General features: G+C 37.4%; 1 protein-coding gene across 8 annotated transcripts in view; it reads left to right on the top strand.

The window, feature by feature from the left end:
* The window catches only part of LOC100644811 (neuroligin-4, Y-linked), a 220,951-nt gene that overhangs the window by 151,361 nt on the left and 50,759 nt on the right, over positions 1–18,831 (top strand). Inside the window, exon 1 of one of the 8 annotated variants that reach the window (XM_003397972.4) lies at positions 236–349. The exons of the other annotated variants lie outside the window; for them this stretch is intronic. The gene's annotated coding sequence lies outside the window, so the exon portion shown is untranslated. Of the gene's footprint in view, positions 1–235; positions 350–18,831 lie in introns of those variants that run through there. 8 annotated transcript variants of the gene reach the window in all.

Below are 18,831 nucleotides of genomic sequence, written 5' to 3'. Positions count from 1 at the left end.
TCACCAGGCGTTGTTCCAGAATTGGAAACCAGAAATCCTCTGTTTACGCTCCGAGATTCTCGGGTCTGTGAATTTCCCGCCGTGTAGCCCCACCCCGATCGCCCTACTATCGTCCCTTTCGGATAAGAATTCTAATATCGCGCCGCCCGCCCGGGTCTTCTCGCTCAGTCTTGTTTTTGCGTTCGACTTTGGTGCCTCGTCGTATAATTCTTCCATGTCTTTTTTTTTAATATTTCATTCAGTGGATTTATTTCGTTTTATTAATTAAGACGCAATATGGTATAATTAGTGTCATTAATATATTAGTGTACCAGTGTATATGTTACGTCTTCGTACAATCAACGACATGGTGAGTTTTACTTTATATTTTTTTAAGTATCTGTTTCATGAGAAAATATTGTCTTGTATATTAAACGAATTTCAAATTTAAAGAGATATTCGTTTAAATAAATTAAAAAATATTTCTCTATTGATTAATATGTAAAAATAATATTGAACATTGTGATTGACTAGGTATATTTCTTATACAGAATTATTAATATCCTTAATATATATTAGTATGACGTTTAAAATTATATAATTTTCATAAGTAGAATTAAGTAACTTAATAAGGCGGCATGTGTGAATTTTGCAATTGGAAATACGCAGAAGATCGTGAGCCTTTTTGCAATGCCGGCAACTAATAAAATATACTACTACTATTAATATTCTTAGTAGAATTATTAATAACATGAATATTGTTTTGTATCATAAATAAGTTTCAAATTTCGCAGGAAATTTATTCAAGTGATCAATGATTAATACATACGTAAAATGAAAATTAAAAATTTCTTCATATTCCAAATTGATCGTATCTCATCCTAATATTAAATTATTAATATTTTTTACAGTTATTGACAGTTTAACGTAATAACTGAATTCTTGATATGGAAATATACAATGCCAAATATCGCTATACAAATTTATAACATCGGATATTACTTGTTGCGTTCGAACGTCACACACGCGACCTAAACAGGCTCTCGCGTGATTCCCCCATGACCGAATCTCTGTTTATTTATCGATCGATAGCCCAACGACATTGCATGCACGCGAACAATACAAAACACAAAACAAATTCAATCAGTAGATGACATAAGGAAAGCGAACAGGCTGGACATAAACGTTATCGTAAATTCATCAAACCTCGAACAGCAACGAGAAGAAAAGCCGGAGAAAGCGAGACTAGTCTGCGTCTGGCAGTCTCACAATCAATCTCCAACCCCTGTCTCACCCTCTGCAATCCTTTTTCCTGATCCCAAAAGCTCGAGGAGTTCGCGAGTGGACAATGAATACACTCCTTTCGTCCAGAACACGAGTGGGTTTGAAAAAAAGAGAGGAAAGGAGTATATAAAAAGGGGAGAGGGGTTGGTTGAAAATAAGAAGAAAATCGAAGTGGCCGGGTTTCGTGTTGCCATTCTTTGACACGAAATCATTGACAGGTCTCGCGCCGAATCGATACAACTTTTCCTTCGGTCAAACAAGCCAATGTTTACCGAGAACAACAAAGGAAAGGCCGATATACGGAGGGATGTATGTAAGTAGTTTTGAGACGTCTAGCTACATTTACACTGGGAACATAGTGTCTCTTTAACTACCATCGCCTCGTATAATCGACGTTCAACCCCTCTTCCTTCATCCTGTTCAACCTACTCTCGTAGAAAGCTTGGCAACCTAAATGAGATGCCGCCCGATCCCGGTTTCACTCGGAGCACTTTCACCATCCTCCTGGCTTGTGCCAACGAATAGATTCTCGTATGCATCCTCGGAAGGATACGTCGAGGGATTGGAACGAGAGGCAGGCGGAGATAATGAGTACAGGGTGATTATATGAGCATTGATTTCGAATGGAGCGTATGAAGAGAGCTGAACGATATTGTATAAGACAGTGATATTTAGGCTACTGAATCGGGTAAAAGTTGTTTCTGATAACGAATGAATTCGATTTTTTTAATGTAATAGTCCTAATACTGATCTAATTTCGACTAGGACCAAAGACGAAAAGTAAAAAATTATTTGTTTTCGTCATTCTCTATTTTCTAGTTGATTGTAAAGTAACGAGATTTGTTACCTATAAAAGAAAACTTTTCGTGAAATTTTTCCTAGAATATTTTATGATAATTAGATCCTTGAAAGATACATAGAAATATAATAATTATAATAGTAGCCAGTTATTAGATCTTATCCTGTGGATATTCCGTATCTTTAAAACATATTTTGCGGGGTGAATAAAACATCAGAACGTGAATCTATCCGATTAAAATTCGAATTCAAGTTGGAGAATGAAACTGCGATAAAACATACGAATTATTCTTCCCAACTTTCATTTGTCAAGTCTTGGACAAAATATTGTAAACATGCGCTTATAACTGTATCAGAGATGGATGGAGTATATGAAACTTTTCTCTTACGGACGAAGTTCATTAACGATACCTTCGAGTTGCCAGTCTTTTCTTCTTGTTCCGAATTAAAGGAGTGAAACTCGTACTGCGATTTTAATGAGATTTACCCCATCTTACCAGCGTCGAAACTAAAATCTTTAACCTTCTACATCTTTCCTTCTCTGTTAGTCAGGAAAAAGCAAAAGAGGACTGCCAGCTAATTCGTTTAACACAGAAATTTTTGTACTTTTAATTTGCATGAAACTTATCCAATCTGACGTATAAAAAGATTATGTTATCCTCGAACGTAACTTACAAAAACAAAAGTAATTATACAGTCATTTCAAAGTCTTGGAAATTACTGACACAAATCGTAGATTTTTCATAAAATTTTCATAACTTCACTGTCAAATGTGATACTGTAGCTATATAGGTACCTACAAAGATATACATGTACATGTATAGGTAATCACGTAATCCAAAGAGAAACTAGAATCGAGATAATAAAAATTTCTAAAGCATCAAAAGAAACGCTTCTTACTAATGACTTGAAAAGATATGAACATTTCAGATTAGAAACAGGCATACAGATAAAACAGACTATAGTTATTACTGTAAGGATAAAAGCGACGGATACGCCTTCGTTATCGCGAATCTTCTGTGGCATTAAAACGAATTAACGTCGAAGTATGCAAAGCTGAATCTTTCTTTTACGTCAAAGGGCATCGTTTTTCCAGACGGAAAATTCTGTTCATTTACCATGGACAAGGAAAGAAAGTTACTACTCGTATAGTCGTCTTAATATAATTTAAACCTTAAAGGATTATGAAAATATTTAATATCATAAGGATTTAAATGGTATTGTGTAAAAATTATTTTCAAACGAATTATAACAAATTTTATCACGCTTAATGATTATGATGAGTAAAAGAAACATAAATCCTTGGAGAATTACCAAGACAAAATCTCTTTGAAAATATTCAAAGAAGTAAAACGATGATCTCTCGCAACATTTTGCAACATCTTTCTGTTGAAGAATTAATTTTTTTTTTCTATTCAAAGTTTTTTCTATTCAACTCTCTCGTTGAGTTTCTTCTACAAAGTTTTTTCTATTCAACTCTTTCGTTATTAGTACGTGTCTTGTTCCAGATAGACCAGACCATTTATCGTAAAATTTATAATTCCAAGAAATCAATATTCTGTATTAATTTCTAGCAATATCCCATGAAAATCAGTGATTTAACTAAAAGCCTTGCTGCGATAATGAAGTCTTTCGTAATATTAAAAATTTCCATCTGTTTTCCTCTTATATATAGATACGCGGTATTAAAAATTGTTCAAAGCGAAAATCATTGAATACAGTGAACGGTAGATCTCGATTCTTCCCCGTTTCCATTCTCGGAAACTGGTTATTTAAAAAATCGAACGACAGATATTGGCGACGTGACATCTCGGATCCTTTTCTTTGAACGAAGTGAAACGTTATTAATGTCGTACTGAATTCGAGGCCATCTCGAAAGCATTTGCATGGACTGGAAATGGAGAACTCTCGTTTACGAGTACGGTCGCATCATACGCCGATATTAAAAAGTACCATCTCTTCAAAATTATTTCTAAATTATTAAAAATAACCAAGATACGAGCATATACGGCGACTCACGAAAGTAACTTGAACATTTATTATAGAAAAAATTTTTTACAAATTTATTATGTGTCATACAAGACTTTTTGAAATTTACTTAGTGATACAATAAAATGGTAGAGTAATTGACTATTTAATAATTTTGTAACTTTTTTTAAATGTACGTTTGCAATAAATATCTTTGACTTTTATGTATATTTTCGAATTTGTTTCAAACCTTCTCAATGTGAGTGACCATGATGGTTATATCATGTCACAACTCGTGCAAAATATTTTATATAATATACATATTCAGAAAAAGTTTCTACAAGTGCTCAAATATTTTTGTGGGCCGCCGTATATATATATATATATAATCCTGATCAAATATATGAAATTACGAGTTCTAGATTAAAAATAAATTTTACTCTATATCTAGAAATAGGGAGAATCGAACGACCGAACTCGCGGAGCGTATTTAATATTTGAGTTATTGAAATTACACGGAATAGAGATCGCTTTGGGCTCGTTCTCTCGTATCTATTACGCTGCAAAAGCAAGATTACGAGCGATGGGGAATATTATTTTCTCTATAATAATCGTCAATCTATTCTGTACTGGCGTACTTTGTCGAGTCTATCAAAGGATATACAGGGTGCTTATCGCAATGTTATTCAATATTTTTTAACGCAAATGTCATGACCAATAAAAAAAAACTTTGAATGTAATATGAATATTCAAAATTTCAGTTATTTTCAGTTCTTGGTTTATTAAAAATTCCCAAATTTCTAGATATTCATATTAAATTTTAAATATTAAAAATTGAAATCTAAAATCATATGTTATTTTTCTAACAACTACATTTCTTTATTCTCAACTCTCAACTAAGGTGAATTTAAAAATGAGGTACTTATATATTCCATTTTTTACAATTCACCCTGTATATGTAGTTTACAGCATCGAGTTCCGATAAAAACTCGAGAATTAAAGCCACGCGTTTTTCCTCGTTTGCTTGTAATGAAGAACGGTGATATTTTTCTTGTTCCCATTTTTTTCTGTTTGTTCGTTTTCTTTATCGTTCGCGTTTAATTAGAATCAATGATCGAAAAAAATGCGGAGAATGTGAATTCTTACCGTGAAATATATATCGCCTGATATTTTAAACCCCGTTGCTCCCTCGAATGTCTCGAAATTGCAGCGAAGATGGTGATTCAAGTTGACGTCTTAATAACACAATTTTCCCCTCGCTTGAAAATAAGCGGCACAAAATCGTTCTCCGTCAACACGAGTGGCAGCCATTAAAATGTTTCTGCTGAAAGGATAGCGAATTAATAAAAGCAAAACATCGATAGTAAAATATAAAAACTGTCTTTCTTCTTCCCTACTCTTTTTCAAAGGAGGAAATGTGAGCCAATCTACTGTAAAAGCTAACCTCTATTATGTTTGCAGAATAAACAAAGTTAAGTTGTAAAATTAGATTGTGACAAAAATTAACCTCTTACAGTTTTATTTTTTACAAATACTTTTATATTATTTATATGGATTCTCTAAAACGTTAAATACTGTTAATTAATTAATTAATAATTAATAGAATTAATCAATAGAGTTAATAGAATTAATTAATAATACTTGTCAAAAATGAAACAGAAATGTCTGATAAACGGATGAAGAGCGGTATATTTGTAACAAATTGGGATAACCTTAGCTTTATATTTAAGAATCTATCTTCAAACTATTCTTAACACGTCAGTATATCAATACTGATGTGCATAATTTATCAAGTTTAATTTATATGTTCGATATACATATCTAACCGTATACGTTTTTGGTGACAGTTTCTCGAACGACAAACTATGGTCATCACATATATGCTCCATACTTGCATTTACACTATATTTACACGTCCCACGCTATATCCTTCCTATCACATTTCGATTAAATTGTTACTTTCTCGCGAATTTTTATGAAAAATAACACTTAATCTAAGGAAAATTTGATCAAATTATGGAAAGCAAACCGTGCTTGCCTTGCAATCCGACGTAACTTTCCCGCGTTTTTAGCGTCACTTTAGCAAATTTGTGTCGACTTTGTTCCTTTCGGATATCTTCGGAAACTTTCGATTTCCGTAGCACGCTACGGTAGCCATGTAATGTCCAATCCGCGTAGTTCGTTCTGTCGGTTGCAAAACTTGTGATATTTTTCGGAAAGTCACGCATTAATTATGATTGAGTTCTCTTAATTGATAAAGCATCAGAGTGTTGACTGTATATACTAACTCCTTTTACTGTGTTTAAACGCGTATAAACCGTGGTTTAATACATAAAATAATATGTAATAGCAAAAGTTGTGTTTCACAAGAAGCATCTCTCACTCCACAATATTTCAACAAAATGACGATAACATAGCCAGTGGATCTTCATAATCTTCAACTCCTAGTTTCTTCCAGGTACATACATTCATTTTCCTCATTTAATCAGTTCCATTATACATACGTATATATGTGTATGTATTATCCGAAAGAGGTTAGTTTGATAACCAAATTTTAAAAGACAAATATCTGCGAGCAATACGAGCATTTTTGTGACATTTCATTTACATTATTTTGTCTCAAATTTATAAAGATCAGTTTGAAAAATACCAACTGCTGACATTTAATGACTGTGATATTATTTTAGCATTCAACTTTTAGCTGATTTAGGATATATTAATTTTTTTCGCTTCATCGTTTCGATTAAACATATATACTGCACATACATATAATTATCATATAGAAGAGGTTAGTTTAATGATCCGACTTTAAAAAGTAGCTATCTTTAATAAACAAAAGCATAAATAAAACAGATATTTCTATTACGTATTGTACTATTCGCGTTATTGTCTTTCAAATTTATAGAGCCCATCCTCAGAAATACAAACAAACATCCATTAAAAAGTTCTTTTATACAAACATTCGCGTTCATCCATATTATCTAAAAAAAAAAAACTAACTCCTTTCTAACTTTTCCAACCACCCAAGAGCAAGAAAGGATAATCCCAACGCTCTTTACTATGCATTACATTTAGTCTTCCACGCAAGTTTCATAATCCCTTGGTTTTTCCGTGGCGAATCAGAGGTCCGTAAATCAAAATTTTACGGGTGCGAGAATAAAGTGGTTGACTTTAAAAGGGAGGCCAGACTTTGTTGAACGTGACAGTATATACGTGTTCCTAAGTTTTGTCGAAAGCGACAAAGATCTCTGGAAGAGGGTGGCCTAGGACATGCGCGTGCTCGCGCCCTCGCGCCCCCGCAATGATTCGTAACTAAATGCAAATGCGTGTGGGCACTGCAGTAAATGCAAATGCAATGAGACGTAGTCGTCGCCATCTCGACTTTAAGCTGAGCTAATGCATTCAAGTGCAACGAAAGCAACGCGGTTCGTCGACCCCCCGGTCTTGGTAAGCTGCAACCTTCGTGCAAAGTCCCAACTACGTCACTCTATTTAATTACCACTGCTTCCGAGTGCCTCTGATAACGCGTTTAAGGGGCGTATTTTCTCCCGTGAAACTTTAGCAGAGATCACGGATACCTGTTACGATACGTCGATCGAAGGAGGATCTCCTTTTTTTCTCTCCTTACTTCGAGCGGAAGAACTTTTACACGTGACCCATCGTCCCAGAAATTTCCAAGAGAAAACACGGCAACGTGATTACTTCTTGATAAATGGAATTAAGGAAGCAAAGGATTATTTAGTATGTTATTTTGGCAAATTTTTTATATAATATTTTTTAACATCATGTTGAATTTCATTAGTCGTACGAATCCGTTAATTGTAGAAAACTTCGTGTGGCAAAGAAAATATACGTTGATTTATGAAAGCTCGAGAATATGATCGTGTTTTTGATAAATAAGGTCGAAAAAGGAAGGTATTGCGCAAGATGCTAGGTGAAGTGAATCACAACTTTTTGTATTCTTCAATAGCTTCACTGTTAAGTTCTGGAAAAATTTCAGAAATTTTCTTGATGGCAGGATTTCATTAATAAATTTCATCGATCAGAAAAAGCTTAATTTAGGTCATAAAAACTTTTGCCTGTTAATAAGTTAATTAAATTTCTGAATACACGACTAATTAGAACGAGTTAGAAATATCCATCATTTGGGATAGAAATATGGTCATAACTTAGTATTTCAATCTGCATCGACCTAAACCACTTCAACTTATGCCATCTCTGATAATCTCCACTTTGAGTTTGTAACTTTATAATCTACCTGCCTAAAATGATTATTGTAAGTCCATAAATTCCTCTTTAAAACAACATATTATACTATACTTTATTTAGAACTTTATATATTTCGTTTCTATGGACAAAATCAAAATTCCATAAGAAAGGATTCCATAGGAAAAATCAAAATCTCTCGCTTTTTGGTTGGTTTATTTTAAATTCTCTCGGTTAATCGCTCGTCGGACGAATCAGTTCAAAAACTAACAGTCAACAATTTTCGACGTTGGTCAGAGGCGTACTATTTTGTACCTCTTTTTTCACCATTCTCTGCCATCCTATCGGCGAGAGAGAAAAAAAACCAAAGCGTGAACCAATAAATCGAAGTGTCCATAGAATACTGATGGTTATTAGCAAATTTAGTGCAAGCTAGATCCCGCCGCAATTCCCATGTTTAACGTGGACCGACACATTATTCGAGCGTAGGTAATTTGTCGACGTTTACACGCATGCAAATATACGCGGTACGTCCGTACGTACATAGCAAGCCGCCGCAGCATTTATCTGAAGTTCGATTATCTGACAGCGTTCCTGTAATAACTAACCTGGCCTGGATGGAATTTCCACTAATCGACCGTGACGGTAATGGAAATAAATGAATCCCTCCAACATTGCAACCTTTATTAGATTCGGGACGCGAGACTTTGCAACATGAACAGGATCCATAGTTTATATATTTTTCTTTTATAATATTATTCAGTTTGGTAACTCGAACAACCTATTTTTAACTTTTCGTATCAATATTGATTTTTATCAACCACTTAATGATATATACAGATATGAATTGTTCTTAGTTTAGTCGATTATTTTAGTCGTTGACTTTTATTAATATGATAGCTACGATACCTTATATTAAAATATTTAAATATTTTATATAAAATATATGGTACATCCATTTGCAATATAAGATTTTTTATTATAAAAATATTGATCATTTTCACGAATATACCGAGGAAAAATATATGCGTTAAGGGATTAAGAGGTTGGGCTGAATCGATGAATGTATATTACACTTCTTAAACTTTTATGCATATTAAAAATTTGAGATTTTTCAGTTGAACGTCTATAGTGAATCTCTTGCTAATTTTGTTAGTAATTTGAAATTAATTGTACAGAGATACGGGTAATAATCCTCTTTACTTGCGCAGCCTCGTAAAAGAGTTTTAAAATTCATAAAGTGTTTTTTAAAATCTTCAAAATTCCGATAAACTTGGTAAGGGTGCACGTTTATGTTTCTTCGGCACTTTAATTATACCCGAAAGCATCGTCGATTCATCGTCGCGCAGCCGGAAATTATTATCGGCCCATCTAATTCGTAATATCATCGTATCCGGCTGGCGTCGCGTTTATTTCCATAACGCGCGTCGCGACGTCGACAATCGACGCCGCGCCTCTACGTTGCCCGTGTGCTGTGCCGCTGCAGCCTCTTTGCCGCGTATTTGCATACGCCGCGATACTCGAATGCATTAACTCTCGAGTTTAACGTCGAAGAGCCTCCGACGTCTCCAAACTGCTCTCTATTTGCATTTCCCAATGTCCGTGGTCGCGTTGCAACGACAAAACGAGCTGACGTAATGAGCATCCCTTCTTCCTTTCACGGTTACCACGAACAAACAAAATCGTCCGCCTTTCTTGGAAATTTCAACATTTTTTTATTTTGCGAATTAATGAGAATTTTCGTATGTATTTAATTTCTCGCTTCTCTTAAATTATATATATAAACGCGTACTTTAATATGGAGATGTTCGTTGAAATTCTACTGTTCTACTGATTTTCCTTTAATGTCTTCGAGGTTTAAAGATTGCCCGATTTAAACCTCTTAGGTGATCCATTAGTAGTTTAAAAGTTGGAGGATAACGAAAGACTAAAGGCTAAGATAGATTAATAAAGGAAATAAACAGATTGACGTTTTTACGTTAAAGGAACTGCAAGATTTTATGAATGTTTCAATGTGGTTTAGTTGGTGGCAAATTGAGTCTGGCTCGCAGACACTTGATATTTTGTGAAAGTTAGGATAAGTTCGTTAAGTTGGAGAGTTGATCTAGTTGAAGCTCAGGTGCTTGAAACCCTGAAGTGCTTTGTCGAGTATGGTATTAACTATCAAAGTACGGCAATTTAATGAAATTTTCGCGGTACGATAAGGGTAAGTGAAAGATTCGAAAGATTCAATACGCTCTGAATCCAAACGCACTTCGTATTTCGGTATACACCCGCCCCTCCATTTACGCGGAGTATCCGTTCCGCGTTTTACACGAATGAAAATAGCGTAAATAAAGTCTGTCAGTACCAGAGAAAAAATATGTACGCACACGATGACTAGCGAAACGTAATGTACCTTTATTCTTATCTCATACAGCACTGACGCGACTAGCCATGTAAATTAAGATCGCGCGTAAAAACTACCTCGTAAATTGCGTTATAATCTAGCGCGTAACACAAGTGCCGCGTAGATTGAGGGATCAGTGTAATTACACGTTGATAAATAAATAACAACGTCGAGTGTCGTATTATCGAGAAATAATTACACGTAGCTATGAGAGTAAAAAACGTCACGCGATCTTATTCGAAGGACAATGATCATTTTATTTATTCTGGCTCTGTAATAAATCATTTTCTTCTGTATAATCTGCGGAATACGCTGTATCAATTTGTCCTCGTTCTATTGAGCCACCTTGTACAATAAAAGTCATTCATTCGCGTTTGATATTCCAGAATTTTAATAACTCTGAATGGAGAACGACTTTAAGCATCGTTGTAACAGTCGAATGAAAGGTTGGCGATGTTACAGAGAACGAAAAGGGATGACGAATAATGCGAAAGATGGTCGTATTAAGAGTGGAAAGGGTGGAAATGGAGTTCGTGGTACCGTTGCAACGTCACAAAGCGTCATTGTGCAACGTTTTCTTTCCCTTCGCCGAATGTAAATGCCACGGAACGGTATCTATAAATATTTGCTGGCGTTTCTCTTACTAATGAGAACCGCCGTGAAAGCTATCTGATTCAGAAGGTTTCCAAGGGAAATGAAGAATAGACGGGGGTGGTGAGGCACCGACAGATTTTTATCGCCACCATAACGCCCACGGAGAGAAGAACACGCCGTCCTCGCGATCATAATGTCATTTGCATGGCAAAATTGAAATGTTAAAATGCAAATGGACGCGCGCAAATCACCGACCGAAATGCAACACATTTTTCGACTCCGAGGTACCGTGCAGATCTCGCGAAACATTTTCGAGCCGTCGGTTATCCCTCGAGAGAGAATTAGAAGAAACTAAATATATTATGATTGCATTTCTAAGTAAGATGGAATTTTGTTACGGACAAAGACGATTGTATATTCCTTAATTAAGAAAGAAGCTTGTGGCAGAGAACATTTTTCCTTCTTACGCAGAAAATCTTGCAAATTTTTATGCGATTTGTCAATCGTGTTCTCAATCATCGTGATTCTTATAAACAGAAACAACTGTGTCTTTCTACTGCTTCTTTTTAATTTAGCAAAGAGGATTGCGGTAGATATTTGCCAGCCAAATACCTATAACGTTATATTTATACAACGGTATTATTCGCCCGCATAATGCACCGCCAACAATACATAAATTTACAAACAGTACATAAACTTGTAAAACACCCCCTATACAAACATATTTGAAATTCCTGCCTGTTCTTGCTGCTGTATCGCGCGATCTCTGTCTTTAATCCCCCGACTTCTCTTTATTCTCCATTGTAATCTCCAATTGTCACTAAATTATACCAACAATTACCAAAGCGCTTTACACGAACCAACCATAGTTTCAATTCACCAACTCTCGTTAACAGTCTCCCTCCCAACGTTCAAAACCCGAGCGTAACTTCTCGCGCGATTGCTCTGCAAGTCACAAATGACTGCACGATAGCTAAAAACAGCGCAGACAGGCAAAGTCTAGGAAATCTCTGGCAGACTTCGCAGGAATCCCCGAATTAAGCGATCTCAACGTGACGGATACGTTGGAGATTATTTCACGAGGTCCAGGGGCTTACGAAGAAAAACGAAGCGCCTTCGAGAGGCATCGATCCGCTATGGCGGAACAGCGGAAACAACTCGTAACCCCGAGAACGTAATTTGCAATCAGATGTCGAAGCTCCGAGCACGGGGAGCGAAAACAAGGAAGCTCGATTGGCTGGGAGCCAGTGACGGATCCCGCGGTCTTCCCGAAGGGGTGGCGTTTTGTCACTCTTGTCAGTCCGTGGAACAGACACGAGCTCGTCTATCGTGGATGCTTAACACCCATCCGCCTGAAATTCTCTTCTTCTTCTCCCGCGTTCTTCTTCTTCTTTCTCTTTTCCCCTTTTTTCTCTTTCTCTTCCCCTTTCGGCTTTTTTTCGCTTTTTCCTCCGAAAGAACGTTGGAGGATAAATCACAGCGGGGCACGCGATTTGCGGCCTCGCCTTTTCCCAAATGACTCGTGTAAATGCCGGTTTTTCCGAGAAATCCGGGTAATTCGGGAATCTCGTTTCGAAGCTAGGCCACCGACTCGCTTTTCTTCGGTTTTACGTAGCCACCACGGTGCACTGCCTCTTGCCGAGTCCTATCGATCGATAACGAGCTAGAGAATCTCTTCGTGTCGTTCGCATACATTTTTACCCAACCAGTCCTCTCTCAGGGGAGGATTGCAACGGTAAAGGGTAAATTGCGAGTGATTCTATACCCTTCCTTTTCCCATCCTACGAAATTGCCTGGCCATTTTTGGCAAAAAGCTTGTATCTAAATCGTATTTTGTCAGGGACTATCGTCGCGCAGTGTACTAACGCGTTTATAAGCTCGCTATCTCGAAACGTTCCATAACGTGTCACGCGCAAAAATATAGACGGAATTTTATCCTCGAGAATTTCCGAAAAAGAACGTCTACTTGCTCGAAAGGACTAGATTAAAATTTTCAAACTCCAGCTTGACTCAGCCTTTAGCTAAGCTTAACAACCCTTTGACAGCTTAACATGTAAAAATCTACCTTTCGCCAATAAAACGTACAAGTTGTCAGCCGAAAAACAGGTCCGAAGCAGAAACGTAACACGCGAGATATAATACAGAAATTGCGATAAAGCGTAGTTGCGGTATAGTTGAAACGCGCGATACATTCGCGAGGTTAATTAGACGCGGGAAACGGCGTAGGGTAGTACAGGGATTCGACAAAAACTGCAACTTCCGCCGGATCTCGGCTGTAATCGAGTGGCAGAAAATTAGGAAGTTCGTTTCTTTGGACCGGTTTGCCAGAGGATAGAAGGGAAAAGGGTAGCGTTTTTTTCGAGCACTTTTAAGGCGGTTGTCCCGGTTCTCTCCACAGTCACGAACCACCGCGGCCAACAGGGAAGGGAATTTTTTTCGGCCGGATCCCCGTAATTCAAGGTAGTATCTCCGCAGCGAGGGAAACCGCGGCCCGCTTCTCTACGATTTTATACGCCCAAGCACGCATATATAAACTCCTTTCATGGCGCGACGGGCAACTGCAACAAGCCAGAGCCTCGTTTTCAACGCCAACATTTGAGACTTAAACGTACATATACTTTTATTTATCACGGGGCCGTGGCAAGCGTGTCCCTCGAGAACCACGAAATGAACGTCACTTAATTTACGCGCTGTCTGACGTTTTCATACATGCTCAACCACCGCTCAACTGTCCCAGTTCGTCGAGCTTCCTCTGAAAGCGGCTTAGCTTCGCGTTTAAAACGCCACCCTTCTGCTCACCTAGTCTTTCCCGAGCCTTTGAACAGGTTTTCGATAGAACGGTGAATTCCTTGTGAAATTCGTGTTTTTTGAATTTGATGGAAAGGCGAAAGAGAGGTAGAGAGAAAGAGAGAGAGAGAGGAAGAGTGGTACGAGCGAACTCACAGGTTTTGAAAACCGGAGGTGCATTGAAGTCTGACGCATCGCCATTAATCACCGGTTGTTTTGCCGAGGCCGTCTTAACGCGCTATCAGGAACTCTAAAATGGCGTGGCGTTATGACGTCGAATTTTGTGCAAAGCACCGGGAAAGCAGGATATTAAGGCGCTTAACTGCGCGAGAGAAAAGGCGCGGAGGTTGGCTTCGTGTTATTAAGAGAAAAAGTTTACACGCTGGTGAAATATCGTTTGCGTTTGGGAAACGAAAAGAAACGTGTAGGCGGAATGGGAAAAATTTCATAACCGAATCCGTGGAATCTTTAGGTGTCTTGGACATTTGTTTCTCTTTCAAGATCCTTCGTTGTCCGACTACTTTGTACTTAAGTTACTTTCAAACGCTGCCTGATTAGTTTCCGTTTGCAACATCGTAAGAGACATTTAGTAGAAAAGTTTCAGAGCATGATTTTCTATTCACTTTCATCAGAATCTTCGTAAATCAGAATTATCTTGAATTTTTTACCCCATAATTCCGAAGAGCAACGTTTCTACCTACCTTCGTCAAATCTCGCTTGTAACCCAAGGATACAGAAATGAATAAACAAGCAATGTCTGGCAAAGTTTTGACACTCTTAGATTCGCGAGACGCTGCCACGTGTCACTTACCACCGGGACCAGGCAGCGTGCATCCACTTCCGCCATGGAAACGGATGACTTTCGGGATTCAAAAGCAGAGTATTTCTAGCGCTGTAACTTCGCGCCAACACTTTGTACACAAGGTACATAAACTCGGCTTGAATTACGAATGGCAAACTCCTCTGGAACGTATTTCTGTGAATGTACACCAAACAGCTCGGAAGTTATCCACGGGTTTTGCGATTCATATTCCTGTAATTCAATGGATCCCCCGGAATTTAAGCGACATCGCGAGATGCCGTTCCCCAGAAACCGCTGAAATTAAGTCCAAATTGCAGTGCTAATTCGTTTTACGACAAAACAATTTTCGCTCTATGTTACTCGTGCATATAGAAATGTATAAATTCGATTTGACGTTCTACTTTTCATACAGAGAAGCGCTTACAGCAAAGACTTTAAGATCAAAAAGCCGGCCGCTCGACGAACCTGACCGAACGAAGAATTCAAAAGATTTCCAACGAATTTAATTCCATTTTTGCTCTTGTTTCGGTAACAATGGACTATTAACGAAATTTAAAAAGAACTTTCTTCCAATCCATTCGACTCGATATATTTTTTCCAAAATCACGCCATAAGTCCTCTCGAGTCAACCATCGCGATGTCAAATATTTCCATTTACTAACATAAAACATCTCTCGTATCGTTACACGATCAAGTCCTCGGAGTAGCAGCATCCTCAATCCCAACAACGACACCGTCTAAATCTCCGTTTCCGGCGAGTTTTGCAGTCGTAGCCGCAAGTCCCTCGAGAAAAACGCAACTTTGGCCGTCCTTCTTTTTTTTTTCTTATTCTCCAGCCTGTACTATAAGTCGCATTTTTATTCGTCCCCCGACGTATCCAGTCGACCTGACAACCGCTATATATTCCCCCACGAAGTTTTAATATCCTGCGGCGGAGACGACCAGACGTCTGCCATGGATCTCGCGACAGGATCTCGGATGCAACTTTTAAATCGGCCTCGCTAGAATTCCCGTAGAATCCCAGGGCAATTCCGGGGCCGATCGAGAGGCCGATGCTCCACGAGACGTGTGCAACCGATCCCCTAAGGGGTTGCACGCGTACCTCGTATCTCGTTCACCGCCACTTTCCAGTCTGATTTCCTCGGTGAATTTGCTTTTTCTATTAAAGGAACGTTAAGGGTGAAAGGGGAACCATGAAATTGAGCCTCAACCTCTATCTCCTCTGTAAGATCGATCAAGCGACGAGTAGCACGCGTCACCGCTCAAAGGGAGATTACAGATTCTTAATTCGAATCGATCTCCTTCGTTTTCACGCTGATAATGATATGGCCTAAGTGTTTGATCGTGGCTTATGTGAAATTGCTTGCGTGTACTTGAGGATTACGCTCGTATATTTCGGATTTGTTTGATGCTCGTTGTTCTTATCGGGCAAATCTCTGAATAAATAATAGATGGCCTTTGGTACTGTTGATGTGATTTTAATTGAGAGACGCGATGGAGATACGGTATTTACGTAAATGTATTTTTAGTAAAGATAAACGTAGAGAATAATATAGGATAAATTGTAAGATATAGTGTTAGTTAGTTTGGTAACGGTATGATTTATTTCAATATCGTTGACGCCAACATAAAATCAAGTGCGATACTCCGTCAGTCTATATGCACGCAGTCATCATTCGTCGCTAACTCGTCTCGTCACAATGGCTCTCTTCCACGCCGACCACACTCCTTGACGACGCTGACGACATTCTTCGACAACACTGGAGGAGCTCGCTGGCAACACACTAAAAGTCCGACAACTCCGGCAATGCTAAAGCTCGCTGACAACGCTAAAGCCCGCTGGTAACACTAAAGCCTGCTGGTAACACTAAAGCCCCGATGGCAACACTAAAGCTCCTCAATTCACTAACGGCTACCTTTTATACCCTGGTTCTGGAATACCTGGCCCGCACATGTCCCATGGTCAAGTAGACCCTCTTAATTACTTATGGTTTTCCCTCGATACTACAATAATATATAATATCTGTATTCGTATAATGAATTTTATTCGGAGAATATTATGATGATTAATTTTGTATTTCTAATACTTTATGAACATATACGTATAGTAATTTGTCTTAATATCTACACGGTATATTTAATTACATATAGATATATTACAAGTCTAGCTCTAACGATAAAGGAAATAATAATCCTCCAATTGAAAAACAATTTCACGAAATAACTTCGCAAGGCCACGCTTTCATTTAAGAAACAAAAAAGAAAAAAGATTAAGGGAAAGAAACGAAAGAATCATTTCGCTCCAATAATTTGCAATCCTTAATGGGTTTCGGATGGCTCGCCGGCTTTGCATGCTTTCTCTCAGCCTTTTTCAAGATACACAATATGAACAACGTGTACGAAGCAGGTAATATCATCTTCCAAATGAAAATATCGACATGTTTTATCCCCTTTAATTAAACCCTGCTATTTACTATTTTTTTGTTGGTCAAGATATGTTAGAATATTTATAGTTTCCCATGTTCTTCGCCTTTTAACCAAAGGAAAGGAATAAGCTCTTTTTCTTCGGACAGCTAAAAGCGCCTTTGAAGTTTTCTTCAATTTGACAATCGTAGATAAGATATTTTAATTAAGGAGAGTAGGAGATTCCTTAAGATTCGTTCATAATAGTCAAATTACTTGAATCCAAGTTGTTTGAGTTCGAGAGACTTGATTTCAAAAAGATATTTAATATACATTTTTTAACGAGTAATTAATTATAATATTAATAAAACGTCTAATAGAAGTGTTATACGTTACGAAACGTGACTGAATATAAAATTTAAAAAGCTTGAGTTGCGACAAATTCGTTGTAATTCGTAGCTTGTGACTTGTAAAATTTCGCTAATAACTCGTTAATTGATAATAATTGTGCAAGATGGTCCACCTATCCATCCGTATCACGAACACCACGATAACGGATCTGAGCTATAAATTACCCTTCTTTGTGGTATAATAAAGAATTTATATATAGATTTCTCTTTCGAAGCATCACCGTGCGAACCGATAAACTGAAAATTGCAGTTGCCCATGGAAAACTCGTGGAGTATACATTAACCTTTATTGATCACATCTCTGGCTGAAGACTGCGATATAATACAGGTGCATGCTCGTACTATTATAAATATGTATGTATGTGTGAGTATATAAACGCGCATACCATAGGAGGAAATTTCGAATAAACGTGTGTCGTAAATATCCTTCGATGTGCTAGCCGATGTTGCGAATTGATATACAAATCCCAGATGCAAAGCGATGAAAAAGGAGATAAGGGAAATAACTGACGTATCCCAAGAATATTTATTGTTTTGTCTAGTGAGAATTATGTTTGGGGCGTAAACCATAGGCCGTAGATAATGTTAAGATACGTAAAATAACTAGATTAATCGAGAAATTTTGGTGCTTTCGTTCTTTGGAAGAGAAAATATCAATGGAAGATTACAGAAGAGAAACGTCACTGCAAGTACGTATTTGTTAATTTTCTGATTTTAATACCGTGTTACAATTAAAGAATGATATTTTAATGTTTAATACTTTGCGTTAATAGCGTTGTTGACAAAGAATGAACTTCACATTCAAGTTTCTGGTGAAAAACCAGTCTATAAGAATTCTCATGTACACAAAGAGCTACGTAATACACGGTGAAATTATTCAAAAATACTTTATCCCGCGATAACGGAGAGTGGTTATCAGTTCCTCGCACGTATCTAATACATAACACAAACCACGTAACGAAACCATTGTAGAACTTGTTCAACATTCTAGTCACGATAACCAAGCTAAGAGAAGAATTCTTAAAAATTGCCAAATAAATATAAAGAATCCCTTTAAGATGTAGAACGGGTCGGTCTGGTTGTTCACGATGACCTTTTTTTTTATTTTCTTCATCTTCCGATACGTTTGTGCACGTATTACTCTGGCGAGATGCGTTTCGAAATTCCTTGCAGGATCAGCAATTTCCATAAAATTATTACACAGCGTGCAC

The sequence above is a fragment of the Bombus terrestris genome, chromosome 9, assembly GCF_910591885.1.
Source record: "Bombus terrestris chromosome 9, iyBomTerr1.2, whole genome shotgun sequence".
Classification (NCBI taxonomy): domain Eukaryota; kingdom Metazoa; phylum Arthropoda; class Insecta; order Hymenoptera; family Apidae; genus Bombus; species Bombus terrestris.
The sequence above is the reverse complement of the archived record's forward strand: the minus strand, read 5'-3'. Positions and strand labels throughout refer to the sequence as shown.